This window comes from Dipodomys ordii, unplaced genomic scaffold, assembly GCF_000151885.1.
Source record: "Dipodomys ordii isolate 6190 unplaced genomic scaffold, Dord_2.0 Scaffold82, whole genome shotgun sequence".
Classification (NCBI taxonomy): Eukaryota; Metazoa; Chordata; class Mammalia; order Rodentia; family Heteromyidae; genus Dipodomys; species Dipodomys ordii.
In genome coordinates, this window is record NW_012267298.1 from 9,023,661 (window position 1) to 9,046,538 (window position 22,878).

A 22,878-nucleotide genomic window follows, 5' to 3' on the forward strand; every position below is an offset into this window, starting at 1 on the left:
ATTGCGGGTGATGTTATTAATCTAGAATTTAAGCATGCTGGCTCTTGGCGTTTTCCTGAAGGCCCGTGAGTGTCACTGGGGTATTTTTTGAGCCGAGAGTTGATGCAGGATGAGATTTGCATTGTAGGACTGCACAGCATCACTCTAGAATATGTGGGGAGTAGCAGACAGAGAGCTACTGAGATGGATGTCAGGGCTGGGTAGCTCTCCAGGACAGGAAGAATGAAAGTTGACTTCAAGATCTGGCCATGGAGAGGCGTCATAACAGGAGATAGCCATGAAAGATATGCAGAAGGGAGGATCCCAGGCTCTGGCATCTGATTTAGAGGGGAGATTGGGGGAGAAACGCGGCCAGGGAAGCAGAGAATAATCCACAAAGAATGAACACGCCTACGAGACAATTCTTTATTGCAGCAAGCGTGGCTCTCAATGACTGGATTTGTAAATCATTGCCGTGTTTCTTCACAAAGTTGGAGAATTGGAATATGAATGCTAAAGCCTTAATGATCTGTCGTGCACATAACAAAAATTTTGAGAAATATTTAAAATATGTCTTGATGTCTGGCCAGGGACTACAGAGGAACAAAGAAGAGGTTCAATCTACTGCTTCTAATATAGTCATGCAACAGAATTCAGCAATATGAAAAAAAAAACCCAAAACCTGATGCACTGGGAGGTGAAATCAGAGGATGTCACACACATTTTCACCTGCCTGTGCACACATGTGCACTCACCTACATGCACATATCATGGTTTTCTTAATAACCGTGGTAGGATTGGGGACCCTCCCTAAAATATTCAGCATCACCTTACTAGGCTTTTTTTGAGATATACAATGACTCATCAGAAAGAAACAATGTCATCCAGCCTCTCCTTTACAAAGGAGATTTGCTGAGGGAAAAGAAGTGATTTCCCAATGCTGTCCCTTACAGAGGCAAAGTCCATGTGAAGCCTGTTCTTCCCATTGGCTCTGCTAGCTTCCTCATGCTGCTAACTCTCTCTTTGCTAACTTCTTTTCCTCTCTTCTATCTGTCCCCAACAATTCAATGAACACTCCAGAAAGAAGGTATTGAACCAATTCAGCAGTGAAACCCACTAGACACTCTGTTGAAAATGAACTAAACAACTTGTAGGGGAAGTCAAGAGGGGGAAAGCCAGGAGAGAAGCAGGAAGGGAGTGGCACTGTTCCAAAGGAAGTGTACTCAGTACTTGACTTACGGAACGGTAACCCCTCTGCACATCACTCTTGCAATACAATTTACAAATTAAAAAAAAAAACTACTTACCCTGAAGATTTTCTAGGCAAGATGCTGCCTGCAAAGAGAATAACAATACAGATCTTTCCAGCATGAGTGGCATGCTAAGGTTTCATTCACAGGTAAATTAAACAATATTGCAGTTAATATTCAACTCCATCTCTGTTTCCTCAGTCTTCATATGAAGTCGTCATATGTGCTTAGACCACAAATACCTCCTCCAGAGAGTCTTAGAGATGGACTTGAGCCAGGTACCCATCCCTGCATTGGCGTACGTGTTTCCTGAGCAGTTGTTCTGGTTGGTTGTCTACTTTGGCATCAGCTGTACCAGCTCTGTTATACTGCCACCTATAGTGTTCTATTGGTACTGCCTGTCTTATCCAGGGGCCCACTAACTTCCTGCAATGGCCATCATCCGTGAATGTAGAAACCAACCATCTTTCTTACCTTTCTCTTTCTGCTCGCAGCAGTATGTGTTCCAGACTGCCTGGAGGCAGGGGTTGGACACATGGAGGTGAAGGGCAGGAGGTCTCTCGGTACGGTCAGGTTGAGCCTGGTCCCACTCACTTGGCATCTCTGGGTATGGTCAGGTTGAGCCTGGTCCCACTCACTTGGCATCTCTGGAAGACTTTCTGCTCATGGGTCCTCTGTTCCAGCGTTCTCAGGCCTCATGGGATGGATGCTTCCGAACCCCTCTGTGTACTAAGGTATATGAGTGCCTGGTCTCCTCCCACTCACGTCATGAACACCCAGATTATGCGAGATGATGCCTCTGAGACCAGAATGGTCTGAAAGACCCTCAGTCCTCCCCAAAGAAGCCAAGGATAGTTCTGGGATTTAAAAAAAATGAAAAGAAAACACCTATAAGAGGACTTACAGTACCCTGGTGACACACTGGTTTTGGCTCTGAGAGGCAGGTCACCAGGAATATGGTGATGCTTCTGTGCCACAGCGTTCTCATCCAGGAAGTGGGACTTGGGTTGAATTCTTCATTCTCAGAGAGATGAGGCACAAATAGTTCAATGGTTTTACATGTGCTATAAATGACTTAAAGAATCTATTGTTTGCTTGTTCTTTGGGAAATAACAGGAAGCACTTATTTATCCTAAATGCAATTTCTGAAGTTGAAGCGATGTTTGCTTGAGAGGTGAGGTGTAGAGGATTTGGGGGATTGCAGAGAGATGACATACTAAATTAAGCACTAAGGAATAGCAAACACAGAGCAAATGCCAGTGCATGGCAATGAGGAGGACTTATTTACAAATGGAAGATAAGGAGCATTCTCAACAAGGGATTGACAGACGCCCAGGCACGTGTCCCCAAACACATAGTAAAACTTTGCAGGAGACATGTTTTTTTTTCTGTTTCCCAATCTTGATTGTTTAAACACAGTTAATTTACAATACTATGGAACACATTTAGAGAAATAAATAGTTCAATTCTGCAGTGTAAACCCTGAATGTCAAAGTTTCTAAGAGGAAGCTCTGTTGTCAAAACGAACTTGTTGCTGTGCAAGCCTTGAATTCAAAGCCATGAGCCTAGTGATGTGATCATTTGTTTTGTCTCTGTTGGTTGGAATAGCCAGCTTGTCTTCCAACCTTTTCAGTTCCAACTCTCATAAGGTATGTGAGCCACACTGAAGAATCTGGAGCTCAGTAGTTGGGTTGGGTTACTACCTCTCAGGTTCCTAACTGGCTTTGCCTTTTGTTGATAAACCTTTCTCTCTTAGTCTCTCTCTCTCTCTCTCTCTCTCTCTCTCTCTCTCTTCCCATCTCTGTCTCTCAGTCTCTCTGGTCTTATCTTCTGCTAATAAACCTCTCCCTCTGTCTCTTTCTGTGTTTCTCACTTCCTGTGTTTCTCTCTTTTTCTGTCTGTCTGTTTGTCTGTCTTTTTCTCTCTCCTTCTTGTAGATGAGCAGGAAAGTACATCTGTTCCATGCTCATGGAATTCTCTCATTTTTCTCACTCATAAGTTTAAGGAATTGAGAGGCAGAGAGGCACGGTTTTCTCAGTAACCTCTGCTCAAGCACAACTCTTCCTTGAAGAAAATAAATGTCTATTTCAGGGTTTCTGTCATAATTGCAGAGTAGGAGCTCCTGGGAATTTTGTAGTCATGCTGTTACCTATGTCTCAAGACTCATATATAATAGATCTGGCCTGGGAAGAACACAGATTTCCTCCAGTGACTGTAATGAGCACCTTAGATTTGAAAGTCACCGATGTCTAACAGTAGGGGTGAACATTTCTGTTACCGCAAGCATACAGAGGAGGCAGAAGATACTGGAAGAAAGAGGGACAGATGATATTTATTCATGGGCTGCATACTAAAGCCCACACTGAGTGCTGACTTGCAGCAGGCTTGTGATCCTGGCTGTGGCATACGAGCAGTGTGTGTGGCCCAGGATACACTTCTCCAAATGGGACCCCAGCTCTTAGCAGAGTTTCCAGGTAGAGGTGAGACTTGTGAGAACACCTGTGTGTCCAAACCGTTGCCAACGTCACTGATCATGGACGCTTATCCAAGGGAACAACTTCAGGACATGGACTCAAACCCGGCCTTCCTGAGAGACAATGCTATTCTCCTGGTGATGTTTTGCCAGTCTGTCCAATCACAGTACCTCTTCCAGAGAGGCCTTGGGGTCCATCAGGCCTGTGGGGAACAGGGCAGGGGGAAGGTTGAATTCCTAAGTGGGCACACCCGCCTTAAACAAGGGATTCCTGCTCTCAGATGAGCCTTGCCTCTCCCCGCTCCCCCTCCCAGTATCCTCCCCGTATCCCGTTCTGTTTCTGGAATCCATCTCCCTGGTTGCCCTGTTCACAGCAATGCCTTGGTGCCGGGTGCCTGGCATCCAACCTGCCTCCTTCCCATTGCCACTCAGAGGGAAGGCGCTGCTCACGGCTTCCTGGGACTTGTTTAAACATGTCAACCTGGTGACTGACTCACCTCTGTGCCCATCTGATTCCAAGTGAAAGATGCCCAACTATAACTCCTCAATCAGAAGGTGCAAGAGGGAATTTAGTGATATGAATTTCATGGCAAAATTAACTTTGGGTTGTTGGATTGTCTCCCATTTCAGATCATGAAATTCTTTGTGTTTGTATATGTGTGTGTGTGTGAGACAGAGAGAAAGAGACAGAGGGACAGAGACAGAGAGAGAGAGAGACAGAGAAAGACAGACAGAGAGAGAGAGAGAGAGGAGAGAAAGTTTTAGGTTTGATGGCAGGTCTGAAAGCTGTCCCTGAGCTTTTATACTGAAGGCTAGTGCTCTACCACTTGAGCCACAGCTCTACTTCCAGCTTTATTTTTGATAATTTATTGGTGATAAGAGTCTCACGGACTTGGCTGCCAGGGCTGGCCTCAAACCATGATCCTCAGATCTCAGCCTCCTGAGTAGCTAGAATTACATGCATAAACCACAGTTCAATCAAGACATTCTTAAGTCATAAGTTCTGACCCTCTCTCATTCCACTCTTTTTTATTTTGTTGACTTTTGGTTTTAGTCTCTTCTACTCTCAAATCATCACTTCCGGGTTAGGAACTAGGCTAAGTATGGACCATGCTCACCAATTAAAAAAAGCAAATGAAACAAAAGCAGGGAGATGATTGGATCATTGCATTGAGAAAAATGATTCTAAGGCTACATAGAACCACTCAGAGTACCCATTTCACAGGCGAAGTAACTAGGTGGTATAATGTTGTAGCCGGGGATGACAGAGCTACAGATGCAGGAAGAATATTGAGAGAAAGACCGTAACAGCACAGAAGGAAAGCCAGAGGGCTACCTGTGGCCTGCCATTTGCCAAGAAGGAGTAGAAAAAAGAAAAAAAAGGATCTGAGAAGGGAGGGTAGGAAGCCAACGGGACAGTGCTTTTGACATCTTGCCCCAAATATACACAATTTTTCTCTCAAATAGTTAAGTAAGGGATTTAGAGACACAAGTCTGATTTTTCCTTTTATCTATAGCTTTCTCAATCCCATAGGTAGTTTTTCTAGAGAAAAGAGGACAGAGACACAGCAATGTAGCTCAAGTTTTCCTAAGGTGGGAAGATGATTTGCACTGCATTTGTGAGGATATTTCCTGAGTACACGAGGCATGTAACAGAGCCATCCTGTGTGAGCACCATGATTCCTTTCCCCTCAGGAACTCATCCTCCTCTCCTACACGTCTCTTGGTCTGATAGATTAACATTCCGGCAACTTCCTGCTCCTTCCAAGTGTGGTAATGCAACTTTTTGCCGAACCTTTGATCTCACTCTCTTCCTTTTACTGGTGTTTCTAATCTCCTTGGTTCCACATGTTTATACACGTGCTCCAAAGAATGGACCATTCTGCTTTCCAGTTTTATGTACTTTTATTACACCACAGTGCAGTCTTAAAAGTTCTCTGTCTTTAACATTTCCAAAACAATCTGCAAATATTAGCTAACAATTTGTACCCCGACCCCAGAAGGCTGGATCTGTGTGATTATTTCTGCTTTACAGATGAACAGGCAGCAGTATAGGCAAGGTGAAGGGATCTGCATGCATTTGCCAAATGGAGCAGAGAAAAAAGTGTATTGCATCACAGAGCATTGTATTACAGACTATGTGCTACTCTTCAGGCCTATACTAAAGAAACAATGGGGAGAGAGGAGGCTGCTGGGTCAGAGAAATCAGAAGACAGTGCCATTTGGGTGATCAAGACACACCTCCAGCGAGCTGCTTTCCCCTCGAATGTGATGATCTGTGAGCCAGTCTCGTGCCCTCAGAGACCTTCTTTAGCCCACACATATTTCCAACAAGTAATATATATTTAGTAATTATGTTTGTTTTATTTTAAAATATAAAAGGTGCTATAAAGAGTGCTTCTTTTCCTTCCTTATGCCTGTTGTTGAGGGTAAAGAGAGGTATGAGCCCCATTTACAGGTGGCCAAAAAATGATGGTGCCTAGCTCCATCTCTACTTCTCATCAGTTATATGCCTGGCAGATTTGGGCAGACACAGCCTTGTGAAGCCTGATTTTCTTCATCTGTAAAACAAAATGAAACAGAAAGACTGGTAATGCATGTACTGGAGGGTGCTGTGGGAGGGGATCTATGAGAGAAAGGACAGAACTCCATGATGGGGGTATTGTGTCCTTTTACTATGAACACACACATGAACGTACACACACACACACACACATACACACACACACACACACACACACACACACACACGGGAGTACTGCTGTTGCTTTTTATAGACACTACACCATTCACTAAAGATCACTGAATGTTGACACAGAGAGATTTACCATTATGGAAAGGTAAACTGAGATAAACTGCCAGGCACATTCCAAACAATTAATTCAAATTGGTTTTAGGAGTAAAATATCCAAAACTACATGGAATCTTTTCATTGGGAGGATGCTTTTTTTACCAAGAAACTTGTTAGACTAATGTATAACCAAGATGACAGACACACAGAGCAGCGTTCTCACTGAACCTAGTATTGGACTTTGCAACTATACATGGTTTGTAAATACATATTGTCCGTTAGGATGCTTTGCTTTGTTTTCACTAATAGCTGCTTGAAAAAAATAATAGAAGAAAATTGTGCTTTTAGGCACAGAATTGGTCTGAAATTATACACCCTAGTCATATTTACTAGTCTAAAATTAAATTAAAATTCTTCATATCCATAGACATATTGATATACTGATCTGATTATTATGTTGATTGCATTAAAAGCCAATTATACACTTCCTATTATATTTTCCTATTAAAATATATGATATTAAGTTGTTACATTAATTTTTAAACTCTTGAAATGTTGAATATATTATTGTGCCTTAAACTAGACTTTTCCTCTTTCTTGTGGCACTATTGAACCTAAAGTACCATATGGTATATCCCCATGGATTATAAAAGGCCAAGAATGTGGATCAAGCATATTGTGAAGCACCTGTAGCTCCCCTTAGAGAATTTCTTCTGCAAATACCCAGAATTTAAAAACACTAAGATGGAAGCTTCACCTGCAAACAAAAAAAAGGTGGGATGCATAAAAAACATACTTATTCCTAACACTTACATTTCAGATTGCCACGCTGAAATTCGGACTCAGACCTCTGCTGCAACAGAGAACACACAAGAGGTCAGAAAAGAAACAACAACAACCAACAACAAGGAAAATAAATTGGGGAAGAAAGTGGATAAATAGCATATTTCATAGATTATGCATTCACTATGCAAATTTCTTTGTGAGATTCTTTCTGAAACAAGAACACAGAACAGGAGAGGCCAAAGGAGCCTGGAGTTGTTTCCTGATTAACTTATTCTTCAAAAAAGAAGGAGCAGGACAAGGACAAGAAGCACACAGGAAAAATATAAAGCCCTCAGCAATCTGGGTTTGTTCTATTGAAATTGCAAAAGTCCTTGATATCATTACAATGAGTACCATGACAATTTTTTGTATTGGATGGAAGTTTATTTCTTAGCTAATATCATTCATGATTAGTTTAAAGTATCAAAAGAATATTCATAATGCTCTTTAGAACGGTTGATATGTTTGGGATACATAAACAAAAAGAGCCGGGTTGTAATTGCATTTCCAGATCTATGATGTTACTGCCTAAATATGCCATTTTCTATGCGAAATGAAAGAGAGAACTGCATAGAGTAAAAAGCATGCCTTTTTAACTCCTCAATTGTACTCTTCAGAGTCTCTCACTCTCTCTGACTCTCTCTGTCTCTGTCTCTGTCTCTGTCTCTCTCTCCCTCTCTCCTTTGATTATTCATTTGTACAGACTTTCATCAGCAAACACATTTTCTTTTTCCTTTTGCCAGTCCTGGGGCTTGAATTCTGAGCCTGGGTGCTGTCCCTGAGCTCCTTTTGCTCATGGTGAGTGCTCTACCACTTGAGCTACTGCTCCACTTGCAAATTTTTTGGGTAGTTCACTGGAGATGAGTCACATAGACTTTGCTTCCTGGGCTGTCTTGGAAGCACAATTCTCAGATCTCAGCCTCTTGTGTCTCTAGGATTACAGGTGTGAGCCACCAGTGCTCAGCACAAATGCGTTTAATTACATTTTCCCTGTCTTTTCTTTTAGGTGACCCTAGAACTTAAAAGAGGAATTGGATAATTGAAGACTTGCAAGTATTATTAAATTAGAGGGAAATATAAATGAAGTTATTACTTTAAAGATCCAAAAATCCCACTCTTTGGCTTCCACCAGGACCCTGTGGCTCTCTGAACTGTCCCAGCGCACCCTCAAGAGCAAATACCTTACAACAGGAGGTAGAGAAAGGGCCAAGAAAAAAGCTGTTGATGCATTTTCTGAGAAGCACAAGTATGGTTTGAGAGCCCAAGTTAGTTTCTTGTGATAAATACTGGAAAGCACTAGTCATGTGGACTGACAAACCAGAATGGCATCGGACCACTTAAAGCAGTGATCGTTTGAAGTGATTAAGAGACCACAGCATGATACATTTGCATTTGGAAAATTCAGGATAACGACTAAGGATGCCCATAGTAAAAAACGCCTAACTTCCAAAGTGTGGAGCTCTAACTGAAGGGAGAATGCATTTCATGGTTTACCACTGGAGCCCATGTTGATGGCAAACTTGCTGCCAGTGCCTTGCTGCTCCACTCCAGGGCTGCTTTTTCCTAAAACCACACAGGACAGAGAGAAATACACAAGACTTCTCCTGCTTAATCCAAGCTGGTCCAACAGAAGAGGATGCAAATGACCGAGGATGCAGACAAATGACGTTAGAAGCAGCCAATAAATTGGTGCCTGGAAACATTGTGAAAGATGAACATTTTATTTACTTATTATCTATTTTATTATTTTAATTAATTATTATATGTATTTATCATTGCTTACTTATTAAAGCTTATTTATTCTCTTCATCATGTTATTTTCTAAAAAGAGCAAAACTATTCAGGAAGTCCAAGTTTGTATTGGCACAGCTTACATGATTCCACAAGGAAATTAGTAGCTCCAGAGCAACTAGATTTAATGTGTGTAAATTGGTTAATGTGTGGAATTAGTTGATGTGTGTGAGCCACTTGTCCAAGAATAGGTTTTGAAATTCCACACATTAACCAATTTACACACAAGAATCCATTTCTCTAACCTGTGCCTACTGATTATTTACTGAGAAGGATTTTTGCTCTCTCACTAAGATTCTGTCCTTGGTAGCCTCTACCCACAATCCTCCAGAACTCTACCTCCCAAGTAGTTGGCCTCATAGAGATGAGCAGTTGTGCCCAATTAACAGTTTATTTTAATTTAGGCATTCACTTTTGCTCTGTAATAAAAGAAAGACCATGATTTTCCTAGCAGTTATAATGCTTTCCCATCTGTATGTGGTTGTCTGAGGTCTAATTCTATGTGAGAGGTTTATTAGTTTGCTTCCATACACCAATTTCTGTGGTGGGTACAACTGATAAAAAGGTGGATGAGATGAATTCAGTAATCACAGCTTTGCATAGAAAATGGTTATTCATAAGTAATCTCAGCCATGAAAAGGATAAACACTGCCACATGGAAAATGGAGCAAATTAAATAAATGGAGCTTGGGCTAGCAGCTGATTATAATGGAAATCAGAGAAACAAACAAAGCCCCAAAACAAACAAATAAAAACAAAATATTTAAGTTGTGCATTTGCAACCAACAAACCTGAGGTAATTTCATTTTATTTTATTTTTTTAATTAGCAACTATCTCATGATTAAATGTAAGCCATGTTATTCTGGGACTCAAAGGATTTATCAGAAAAAGAGGTCCTTTTGTGTATAATAATTGGTGTTGTGGTTAAGCACTTATAACTTGGATTAAAGTCAGGAACTCTAGAATTACAGTCAAGAACTATTAAAACCATAAAGGGATTTCTTCGGTCCTGATCTGCTCACATTCCCTTTCCTGCGATTGTCTGGTTCCTTTAATCCTCATTCTTCTCTTTTCATGTTTGTGTCATTTTCCCTAAGAGAGCTTCTCTTGTACTATATGTTTTCAGCACCCTGAAACGTCTCCTTTGTAGCACTTAGCAATTTGGATGACATGGCTTGGTTATTGTCTGGCTTCCTGTTACATTTTAAGTAGCTTTAGAAGAGGATCTGTGTGCAGCCTTCTGCTGAGCACTCTATGGCAGAGCAGAGTCCACAACTTGTAAGCAACGTGGCACTGAACTAGAAATTCAGAGTTAATTTCTAAATTAACCCAAATCTCAGCATCTCCCATGTCATTAACTGTAAGTTAGAAGGACTTAGCATTATATACTCTTTTCTTTCTATTTCTCTCAGAAATTCACACTGAAAGGGATTGTGGTAAAGATGAAGAGAGAAAAGTACAGTGGTAAAGCAAAGTAAGTACTTCTCCACATTTAGATTATGTAAAAGGTTTTAAAAATCAAAGTTAAGAGTGCACAGATTCCCACTTGTTCAGAGCTCCTCAACCACAGGTTTATCACCATCTCTCCCTTTCCTCTTCCATTTCAATTTTAGCAGGCAGACACACACACTTCACATTCCATTTTAGGTTATAATATAAAAGGTCAAAAGCTATGTACATATGACCAGATAAGATGATGTTAAGCAAAATGAACCTCAAGATAGGGACACAAGTGTTTTTTTTTTTTTCTGTCTTGCTATTGTTTCTAACTATTTATAAGGTAACACGTGATTTGTTTTTGTTGCTTTGTAAGTTCCTCCCCCATGGTATAGCCCTTGTTTTCACTGTATTTGATGTCGGTATAATTTGGGGAAGGGAAGAGAAAAAAAAGTTTAAATAGGAATACAGGTTAACCATTGTAACCGTGATGTATACAAGACACTGTTGAACAATGAACTTTACAATTTAGGCGGGGGAGGGGAGGAGTGGGAGAGAAGGGATGGTGGGGGAAAAAACAAAGAAGGAGGCAACAATGCTGGATAAGAAATGTACTCATTACCTTGCTCATGTAACTGTAACCCCTCTGTATAGTATTTTTACAATAAAAAAACTTATGAAAAAAAGAAATTTCATGATTTAATAAAAACAGTGAAATGTAAATGAATATTGAGTTTCTTATATTCTAGTGGCTTTTATTATAATCTGCAAACCTATGAGCTATCACTATACACAAACCAAAATGAAAAAGAAAAAAAGAGAGTACATTAGTACATGCCTTAAATCTAGAAGTAGGGCAACTGAATCTGTAGGATGATGAATTAGTGGCAAGCCTATGCTATAGTGCACGGGTTTGAGGAGGAAAATGTAAACCAAAGAAGAAAGGGAGTGGGACAGGAAGAGGAGAAAAAGGAAGACAAGGAATAAAAAAAGAGGAGAAAATGGAGGAAAAAGAGAAGGATGAGAGAGAGGAGAAGGAAGAAGATGGAGAATAAGAGGAGGAGAAGAGCATGCAGGAGAAAGAGGATGGGGAGAAACAGTCTGAATTGAATTGAAATGACACAAAAGCATTTACAGGGTTTCAGAATAACCTCTCCCACAAGCTGCAAACACGTCCCCAGTTTGCAGAGTGTGCAGTGATGTTCCAAGCAAAATTAAAGAGGGTGGATGAAAGCAGAGTCATCAACCTGAAACTTGTTGCCAAATATTTACATTTGCTTTGAGGTTTCCAGGAGAATTACTGATTTAAGGATTAAGAAATGAATGAGCATTTTTAATAACAATGCAACTCTGACACAAAGGAGCACAATGCAGGCGACAGCTGCCTCTGTCTGGAAAGCACGTGGGGCCGACACCAGTGGCTTCCAAAGATAAAAGGAAAATCTTTCAGGAAAAAATAAAACAGAAAGCAAAGAAATAAGCAGCGAAATTGGGCAAGAGACAAAGAGGAACACGAAAATACTTTTATCAAATGATGCAAAATCTGGGGAGAGTGCGAGTGAGTCCTCACCATCACCAACCTATAGTGCTGGGCTCTCCAGCTCTCATTTCCCTATAAAATTTGTGCATCACAGTTTGAAGCTCTAAAATTTACCATGAGCCTTAGAATGCATGAGCTGTACTGCTGTTATCTCTCCTTCTCATAAGCGCCTTGTGTTATGGGAAAGTCATTGTGAAGAACCATAAAAGTCTAGGAAAATACAACAGAGAGGGCAGAGCCCTAGAAATGGAGCCCAATCCCTCTGTGGGAGGAAAACTGCCATTTGGTCATCTGTATAAAGGAAATGTGTGGCTGCTAAATCTGCGTGCTCCTGTTAAAATCAACATACTCATTAAACCAGCATTTGATGAATCCCTATTTTGGAACATAAGTAGTTGGAGGCACTGGCAGCAGTAGAGAGCCTAATGGCTAGTTTAGACCAGCCAATTAATCAACTAAATTAATTATAAAAGATGGAAGTTAATATCTGTGAAACAGATGAAATATAGCCATGTAATAATATAGACTGGTTGGGTGTGTGGGAAAATAGTGAGTTGCTAAGATATTTAGGCTCAGAAACATCATTTGAGTCATTTTTGAAAAACAACGAGGGTTTAGTGGTATTCAAATGATAAGGAAAGATATTATACAAAAGAAAGAGTATTGTATGACAACAACAACAATAAAGCAAGCAAACAAACAAAACCTGATGAGCCTGAGGGCAGGAGAGAGAATAGGAAACAACCCGAAAGTGTTCAAGAGAAAGAAAAGAAGGCAATAATCTGTACTGAAGAGAAGAGCCTGTAGTAAGATGTAAGTTAGACAGGACAAAAAGGAGCGTGCTGCCAGGCACCGGTTCAAAGCCAGCCCAGGCAGTAAAGTCTGTGAACCAGAAGTGGCACTGTGGCTTAAGAGCTAACTTTGAGCTTAAGAGCTGAGGGACAGCTTCCAGCCCCAGAGTTTAAGCCCCACAACCTACCAAAACAAAAAAAAAAACAAAAAAGGAGCGTGCTGTGTAGACTCCGACGAGCCGGAGTGGCAACATGGATGTGTATTTCCCATCTGGAGAGTCCACTGGAAAGCTTTGCATGGACAAATAGTAATTTCAGTCAGGTTGGTAAGTTGCTTCTTGTCGCTATACAGGCAGCTAACTCCACAGTAGCAGGAAGAAAAGCAGGCAGGACAGCGCGGGTGGTCCAGGCCAGGGCAGTGGTGGAAACATGATCAGACCATCGAGAAGATCTGGATTGTTGATTGACACAGATACCTGAAAAGTCTAGCTTGGGCTAAAGACATGTAGAGATTTATATTGGCCCTTGCTTAGTTTATACTTGACAGCAGGCATCAGATTAGAGCCAAAGAAGACTAAGTAAGGAAGCCTTCAGGGGCAAAAAACAGAGGCCTGAGATGGGCCAACTATTGGAATTTGGAAGAGACAAAGCAGTTTAATTAAGATGCTGAGAACCTGAACTACCACTTTGTTTGAGGCCATGTCCCAACATCATTATCCTCATTCATCTGTATGCTATCATGCATAATCACAAATGAGCACTGAGGAACATGTTCAATTGTAAATAACTCCATTTACACCCATCAGTGAGATCATTAACTGAGTGGAGAAAGATTATTTCCTTACTCCATGTAAGTACAATAGGAGCCCAAACTGTGTTGTGGCACCAAGATTAGAGAAGATGAGAAGAAAGAGAAAGTAACTGGAAGAAAGAAGTTGGTGAAGTCTCCTGGGTGAGCTGCAATGTGTGTGTGTGTGTGTGTGTGTGTGTGTGTGTGTGTGTGTGTGTATGTGTGTGTGTGTGTGATGGTCAGGAAAAATGCTGGGGTATATGTCCTCAGGACGCATGGGTCAGGGCTTCCAAGGGAGAACCACCAACAAAACCCCACATGAATGTCTTGTTAATCAGGTTTGCATCCCTTTTCCAGTCAGGTGCTGAGACAAACATCCTTTAGGCTGTGCTAATCGCCCGTGGAAAGCTGCTGGCCTATGTTCAAGGATGAATTCAAGCATATAGATCATTCATGTTGAATTATTTGAGCTAACACATTTTCTCATGGATACTAGCCTTACTATCCCTCCATGTTCTGATTTGCTTGGCAGTCTTTGCTCGTATTATCTCATAGGCTGGCCCAGTGGGGGACAATAGATTGGTGTCAGCTACACACTGGTATCTGGCGCCCTAGAGCGTCATGTGTTAGCCAACATTCCATTCCAAAAGCCTTACAAGACTGAAGTTCTGTCATCTCTGACTGTTCATAGTTAATGGATTGAATTCTGTGAGTGATAATTGGCCATCTCACATGATTACAAATGATATTGCATAATGGAGACAGTAGTTCAGGTTCTGAGATATATTATGTGGAGTCAGTCACTCTCAGACAATTAGCAACCAGGAAGACTGGCGCATTGTTTTCAGAATAGAGACAAGATGGTGATAGAATAGTGGTGGGTTGCTATGGAAATCAGGAAAATTAAGTACATATTAAGAGGCAGATTAGATATTTGAAATGTGTCCACTATGCATACAGTGCTCCTTGACACACACAACAAACATTTGTTAGTAGAGTTTTTAGATGAGTGAAATTGAGACTGAGTGAAATGAAGCCAAGTAGTCAAAAATCAGACCATCAGGCCTTACAGGAGTCAGTCTTGTGAGTGCTCATGTTGAAGTTTAGACTCTGCTTGCATTGTTGCACAATATTGCCTCCTACTGGTCTCTTTGAGCCACGACATTGACCCCATTTTGTAACTTAATGGTTATGGCTTCTGATTTCATCTTGTTTACTTCCCTACTGACCCTATCTATATTCTGACCTTCTGAATCTCTCAATTAGTTCATCAGTCTCCTTGCTTATTGCCTCCGTCACATAGAGCATGCATGTTTCACAAAATGGAACCTATCTTTCTGTCAGTCTGAAAATTCTCAGTGGTTTCCCATTCTTTATGAAGAATTTCTAGAACGGGGCATCTGGGATGTTCCTGTATGCTGGCTATAGTGAACTGTGCAGCAATGAACATAATTGTGCAGGTATCTTCACCACATCCTGTCATGCAATCTTTCAAATGGATAACAGCAGTGGCATCACCGATTTATAGGAAAATTTTGTGTTTAGTGGTGCCAGGAAAACTAGACATCCATATGCAGCAAAATGAAACTTGATCCTTGTCTGATGCATAGTACTAGTATCTTATTATCTGTGGATCCATGGGTCATGAGATACACTCTGATTGTGTAAACCTCATGAAATCGAAGCAGGAGGATCACTCAGTTGTAGCAGAATTTAATAATAGCAAGGAAATGCATTTTTTTTCCTCAGAAGCATTCAGAATGTCAATGATCTGAATTTTATTTTGTAAACTCCAGAACTACCAGATAATAAAGCCATGAGAAATTTCAAGCCACTAATATGGTGGTGATTTGTTACGACGGCAATAGGAAGTTAATTCCTGCCTCCTAGGCTTTAGTTTAGCAGGGGTAAGATAAATCTTATGTTTTTTTCCAGGAAGCAGGGATTTCTCCTTCTCACTCAACCTCTCTCGGAGCCCTTACCCACCCACTGTAACAATCGGTGATACTTATTCCAAGACACAGTGTTCAGCTGCAGGAGTAGTGAAATGGACATGTTTTGTCTGGCAGTGACAAACTAGTTTGGGTGGTGGAACTTTCCGGTGTCCAGTCCCTGGGAGAAAATAGTAAAGGCGGCTTTTATTTTGATTCCCAGCACAGGGCAGGTGGCTTCTGCCTCCATGAGCTGCAGTGTAGACCTTCACACGGGAAGCAGGACTCTCAAGGAGTATCTGTTCGCACATGTGGAATCAAAACTGTGATTCCTCGTGAATATTTTGATCCAAGAATGGGACTATCTTGAATAACACTTGTTCTCTGCAAACATTGATACTAATGGGAAAACCAGCAAAGGGCTGACATTCGCCCAATACATCATTGGGCTTTTTTACTTTTGATGAATGGCGGAGAACAATTAGTTTGTACATTATTTTTCCTCATCATATAAATCACTTGGTGCAGCTTGGAGGTGGGCATGTTGTTTGTCTGATGTGTTGAAGGCCCTTGTCGGGGTAAATTTACAGACTGTTCTATTCACTTCTCCAGCAAGCAGAATGATGCCTTGGCTGAGAGTTTCTGGTAGGCCCCGAGCTCTGACTGGTGTCAATCCAAATAAATCTCTCCCATGCTAAGCAAATGAATGCAATGAGCAAAGGGGCTGATTTAAAGTTCCTTAAGTGACTGGGACATGTACAAGTCTCCTGAAGCATTTTTCCTTAGGTCATTCCATTTTAGCCATCATCAAACTTTCTTTTCAGAGTGTCAGTTCAGATGACACTTCCATTAAAACCATTAGAATTTTAGTAATGATGATAATTCCAGAAACTGACAGCCTAGTGGCGTTAGGAAAAGACTACCTAGTGCTGATTCATGCATCATGGTGTGCTGTCAAAAGGGAAGCTTGCCAATCCACTGAGCCAGATCCTTTCAGCCATCAGCTCTTCAAGGTGAAATCCCAGTCTCCTCCTCCTCCTCCTGCTCTCCACCATGTCTGCCAGTCATCATGCTCTGTTGCCTCTAACCTGGAGTACATCTTAATCTTCTCATTCATTTTCCCAGCTGATGACAGCAGCAGGAGTGGGCATCAGGCTCAGCTTAAAGAGGCACAAGCCCTTATTACTGCAGTCCTGAGTTTCTCAAGTTAGCGGCCAGAATCTCACATTTCTCAGAAACAAACAAGCAAACAAACAAACAACACTGGCAACTAAAAATTTTGTAAGACCATAAACGAACACTAAGAGTATGAGCTTCAGAGTAGAAAATAGCAAAGTGACACTAGGAGAAGGATAGCAATGGCTTAGGGTTCATTGTGCATACATGCATCTACTACTAGATTTAACTTATTTTGTAAGACAGAGTGACATTTCAGATATGAGAAATGAGATACATCGACTAATAAATGATATTAAAGAGACTGAGAACTAATTTGAGAAACAAGCCAGGTACTTAATTCAAGGCCTACAAGTGCAATTGCACACTTAAAATATTACTAATAAAATTTTAAAAGCACTAGGAGGAAAAATAAATAATCTGAACTAATGGATGAGAAATGCCTCTCTAAGAATCATACCATGGGGGAAAATCATAAAGAAAAATGTCCATACATTTGATAAAATAAAACTATAAATTTGTTTTTCATTATAGGACATAATAAAATATTTAAAACCAACAACAGATTAAGAAAAATATATCTCAAACATAGAAGAAAGATACAGAAATGATATATTTCAGTAACTTTAATAAATCAGAAAGCAATTCTGTAATAATAAAACAGGGAAGAAAGCAATACATGTATACACAGATAATTTAAAATGTCATGGCACACAAGTGTATTATAATTTTAAAAGTTCTCAATTTATCTAGTAATAGCAAACCCAAGTGAAAAAATAATTTTTTTGTCTCAAAAACTGGCCAGATTCAAATTTATTCTGCCCCCAATTAATTCAGACTAGTACATGTAGAATTTATATAAAAATTCCAAATTAAAAAAAAAAGGTCTGCCTTGCTATTTTCTCTAGAACTCCTGCTGAACACAAGACTCTGAATGGATGGTTCTGAGTCTAATCTCAGCCGGAGCAGGTTGTGTAGACACTCACCCACAGAGTTGCAGAGCTCACATTGAGAAACCCACACACAGTTAAGTCCTTGCTGGCCCAAAGCTTGAAGTGACTTCAAAAGAGTAGGTCATTAAAATAGAATATTTGCTGGACCTGTGGAAGCCTTAGCCCCAAAGATGTCAGGCCATGTTGACTTCATCTTTCATACCACAGTGAGCTGGAGAGCAGCATCTGGGTCAGTTTGTGTCACTAATGATCTCTCCCACTAACCACAATACCCAGCCTCTTATGCTTTCTCAAAAAAGTAATACATTTCATAAACACGTTTGGAAGCTCTGGAGTATATCTGAAAGAAATCTCAATTAGGCTACAGCCTCAAGTCCTTTAGGTTTTAGCTTTCAGTGTGTATGTGTGTACATGTATGTGGTGTGTGTGTGTGTGTGTGTGTGTGTGTGTGCATTTGTGTTAGGATTTCTGCTAATTTTTTGTCTTGGGCTTGGACTAGGGTCTGCACACCTCCATCTTCTGAGTGACTTAGAGTTCAGGCATGGACCACCATACTTAGCTTGCTTTTGTGCTTTTTTTTTTTTTTTTGTCGGTCGTGGGGCTTGAACTCTGGGCCTGGGCGCTATCCCTCAGCTCTTCAGCTCAAGGCAAGCGCTCTACCACTTGAGTAGCTAGGATTACAGGCGTGAGCCACCAGCGCCCAGCTTGTGCTTTTTTTTTAAGATCAGGGTTTAATAACCTTTTCTGGACTAGCCTCGAGTGTGCAGCTCCCATCCCTCTCTCATGAGTAGCTGTGTTTGCATGCATGTCCCCAGTCATTCAGAATCGTGCTTTGTATCTTTTCTATCTTTTGTCTTTTCTTGCTTTTGTTGTTAGTAAGTTTTCAGAGAGGGTCTCCATCCTATCCAGAGCCAGTGTTGGGCCATGAGTCTCCTCCTCGTTCCTCCCTGGCAGATGGTTCACAGGCATGTTCCACATACCTCAACATCCTGAGCCATCTCGACTTCACAGACAGAGTTTTAATGGGCAATTATTGTTTCACATAGAGTAGAACGAGACTAAGATCACTTTCCAGGGATGGAACTCTAGAAATGTACATTTGCAGGAAGGTGAGACAATACACGGAAGAAAAAACTTCCAAGTAACAATGTTGACAGGGACAGAAAACCACTTGGAAAGGATTCATTTTGACTTGGTTTATCAACTGTGAGTCAGTATTGAATAATTACCGATGTTACATAGTTAAATCTATCATAGTCCATAGTGGAATCAGAATATGATTTTTCTTTCTTTTTTGAAATAGCAAACATTGAAAATGGAGAATTTCTAGTCACATAGGAGGCTTCAGTGGCAAAATCTGTGAGGGTTGTTGGATGTGAACCTGTCCTACAGGTCCACTGATCCCAGAACCTCTCATCCAAACTCTGCCTGCTGTGGAGGATGCTTTGGAGAGAGAAGCCAGCACTCGCAGCACCAGCTGAAGTAGCACGCTCATTGTGGAGTCCAGAACACCTCCAATGGCCCTGTGGCTGTCTTCTCAGTGAAAGAAGAAGCAGGCTGGTGAGGCACAGGGCTTGGAGTCTCAGACACCTGTGAGCTATTCCAGAGATTGTTTTTGGCAATAACTGAGAATCGGCAAAAAGCTTTCTGACTGACGATCTACCCTTTCCTAAATGTGGGAGCTCTGAGTGAATCGATCAGATTGAGATGCTAACTGGGACATTGCTTAGAACAGGCATGTTCTAGCACAGTGTGGCCTGCTGTACACTCATGACAGTCTTTCTGATCTGAACTCTAGGTGCTGAAGGAGAGACAGATTCAGGCCTGTCTGTCATCCTGCCTTGTGCATCATCCTGCCTTGTGTTTCGGTTGGGAGCTCGGTAGGCTGAGTGCATAAACTTTCACACGGAGTTTTTTGTGTTGATTTTTGTTTTTGGTGTTTGGTTTTTGGTCTTTAGAATCCAAAGAGACACTAGCTATGAAGCCAGAGCAGCATGTATTACCTGTGAAATCTCCAGTGGAAGGGTTTACAAAGTGATCATCCTGGAGCTTGATACCAGGGAGACCTTAGCACCTGAAGACAGGCTGAAGCTGTCTGCTGTGGAGGCAGAGAAGAGACGGGATGTGTCGTGTGTGCTTGGACCTTAAGCTATGCCCTTCAGGAGAGCTTCCCAGAGGAGTCTTCCACATTCAAGTGTAAGAGATAGTTCTCACAGTACCAAGAGTATACATTGATAACAAGTTATGAGATAAGTGCTTTCTCTTGTGCAGACACAAAGCTAGTTACCTGCTTTGGAATAACTTGTTTGATGCTCGCAGCTATTGCTGAACGTTGATAGGACTCATGCTAACCTTAGATACGTACAAGTGATATGTCAAAGAGGCACAAACCTGGTGCAGTCCCACTAAGAATTTGAGAGCTGGCCTTGAGAATTCCATGGCCAGTATGGATTTTACTAATGGAAACCTCTGTAATATGAGAAAGGCAGTTTAGATTTTCCTGTTTCCTGATACACTTCCAGACACACAACCATGACTCATTTCATTTCCTACCCAACTCAACTCCAATAAAAGAACTTTGTGTCTTGACATCTATCCAGTGATCAAGAGAAAAAAAAAGTGCAAATATGTTGTCCCAAGCATCCATAGGGTTAAGTTACAATTCAGGGCAGGTATTTTAGCTTTAGGAATTAAAAGCATTGCTTTTCTTTCTTTTGATGGGATGCAAGCCCCTGCTCAGAAAAAGCAAATGGTGAGTAGTGAGACAAGTCCACTGACAAGGTTTGGGTGAATACCCTTCAAGCAGTGCACAGGAAAAAATAACTACTCTCCTGAAAACTGTTTGCAGGATTTTGTTGCTTCTTCCAATGCCTTCAATATGAGTGACTTCTGATACTGGAAAGGTCATTGACACTTATCAATTTTGTATGTTTCTGTATAGCACATTTAGAATCCATAAAGCACCCTTGCCCTCTCAAATATATATTTTGTTGTTTTTGATAAACAGGCATTTCTTTATCTCTAAATTAGTTGCCTTGTTAAAATTGTTCATAGATTGCACTCAACCTCCAGGCTTTACCAGCCTATTGAAAATGTGCTTCCATATCTGATCTTAGGAAGCATTTTACCTGTGGCAATTTTGTCCTAGAAAATCTATTCATGGTCTCGAAATGTTGTGGCTGCAACTATAGCCTCCAAAAAATGAATAAATATCAAAATAAAGGTGACCTTTCATCGGCACGACTCTTGTTATTTTTCCGTTTTTCTCTCTCTCCCTGTGCAATTTGCCTTTGGAGTGCTGTGCTCACATTGTTGGCAATTGACTTCTGTCAAAGCTTTGTCTAGAAATACATGAATGGGACACATTTTAATTCAGCAGAATAGTAACTGTTAGTTACTGCCTTTGGTAGGATAAATTGGAAATCATGTAGGCTTTGGAATTGAACCATTGAAGGCTAAATTCTAGTATGATTTGTGGAGGAATAAATAGACCCTTAGAGACCTCAAGTGTCTCATCATTTTGAGGAAAATTGATCTAGATCTGTATAGTGGTATAGTTTTAAATGTTCTAAGTGTATTTACTGTTGCTTTCTGGGAGCATGCTGGTATTTCATAGGTAGATCCTAGGAGAAGTCTATCTTTCTTAGGTCCCTAATACCCAATCCCCAGCATAAAGATTTTCTGTTTTGTGTTTACATCTATCTCATAAATTACAGCATAAATATTGACCTACCTTATTGACTACCTTTATAGCTAATATGATGCACTGCAGAATAAAGCCATCAGGTAAAGTAGAATAGTAACTGCACTTCACTCCAACATAGAGAAATATCACCAGCGATTAAACGCACAATTGGTTTCAAGGGGAAAGGAAAACACTACAATTTTTGTGCGTGGACTTTAGTCAGAGAGTGTCATTGTGAGAAGCCTAGCTATAGTGAGGGGAAAATCAAAGGGCATCGCTTAACATTAACTAAATATTGACTTCGAGGGGAGTGCTGTTCCCCAGCAGTGGGAAGTTCAGAGCTTCCTGTCCTGGGTGAGGGGTGAGTGTTGAGGAGTCCAGGCGAGCGCAGCGCCTCGTCCAGTGGCGTGGGTCACTGCGGCAGGGACGCCGCTGGGCAGGCACTTGCACCCTCTGCCATTTCTGCAAAAGTTTGAACGATTCTGTTAGGGTATATGAGGGGTAGGCTGTGAGGGAGGAGGGCCCGTGACCTCTCCACACATGCGTACAATGCCCCCTCACCAAACTCACCTCCTCCTCTCTTCCTCCTCGCCTTCCCCACATGGAAGTAAAGTCAAGAGCTTTCACCTTTCCATTTTCCCACGTGCCTATAAACCACTTCTACCGTATTCTCCCGCAAACACTGCACCGGTGCAGAAGGGCAACAAGGGAAGCATGGTGTATTTTTTAGTGACATGTGCATTACACATTTCTATAGATTTATTTTGGATCCATAGACTGTAGGTATCATTTAGAATTTTGATCTGTAAGAAGCAGCAAAGTCACATTTCCAAGGCGCCCTTAATTCCTCCGCTTTATTTTCTATTGCATTTTCAGCCTTCATTGCGCCGCTGTCTCTCAGAAGGAGGATGTGCCTTTCTGTTTTGCTTTTGGAAAGTTGTGTTTTATGAGATACATTAAGGAGACTCGGTGTAAGAGATGTGAACTTGGCTGTCCATCGGAGCTGACATCCGATTCTGGAACTTCTCTTTATAACACTGACTTCATTTTGATTCGTTACCTATCAGTTATCAACTGATGATGAGAAAAAATTTGTGGCAAGGAAAAGATTGACATGTGAACTGCTTAATAATAGAATTTAAGAAAGTCAGCGTTAGTAATGACTTCAGAAAAGATGAGTGGCCAATCCAAAGAAATGTTCACAATCGAATCTTTAGCTTTCATAATTCAGCATATTTATAAATTAATGTTGGTTCTATGCACACGATTACAATGGCATTTATTATTTTAATGCTTTAAATGTTATTCATTCATAATTTTCTCTGAAACTTTTCCAGTTTGTAGAACTCTTAAAAGCCACAAATATAACTGATTACTATTATGTTATATATATATTAGTTATATTGTTATATAATATATCTATTATACTAATCAATTAACCTTTCTGTAACATAGAAGAAAAATA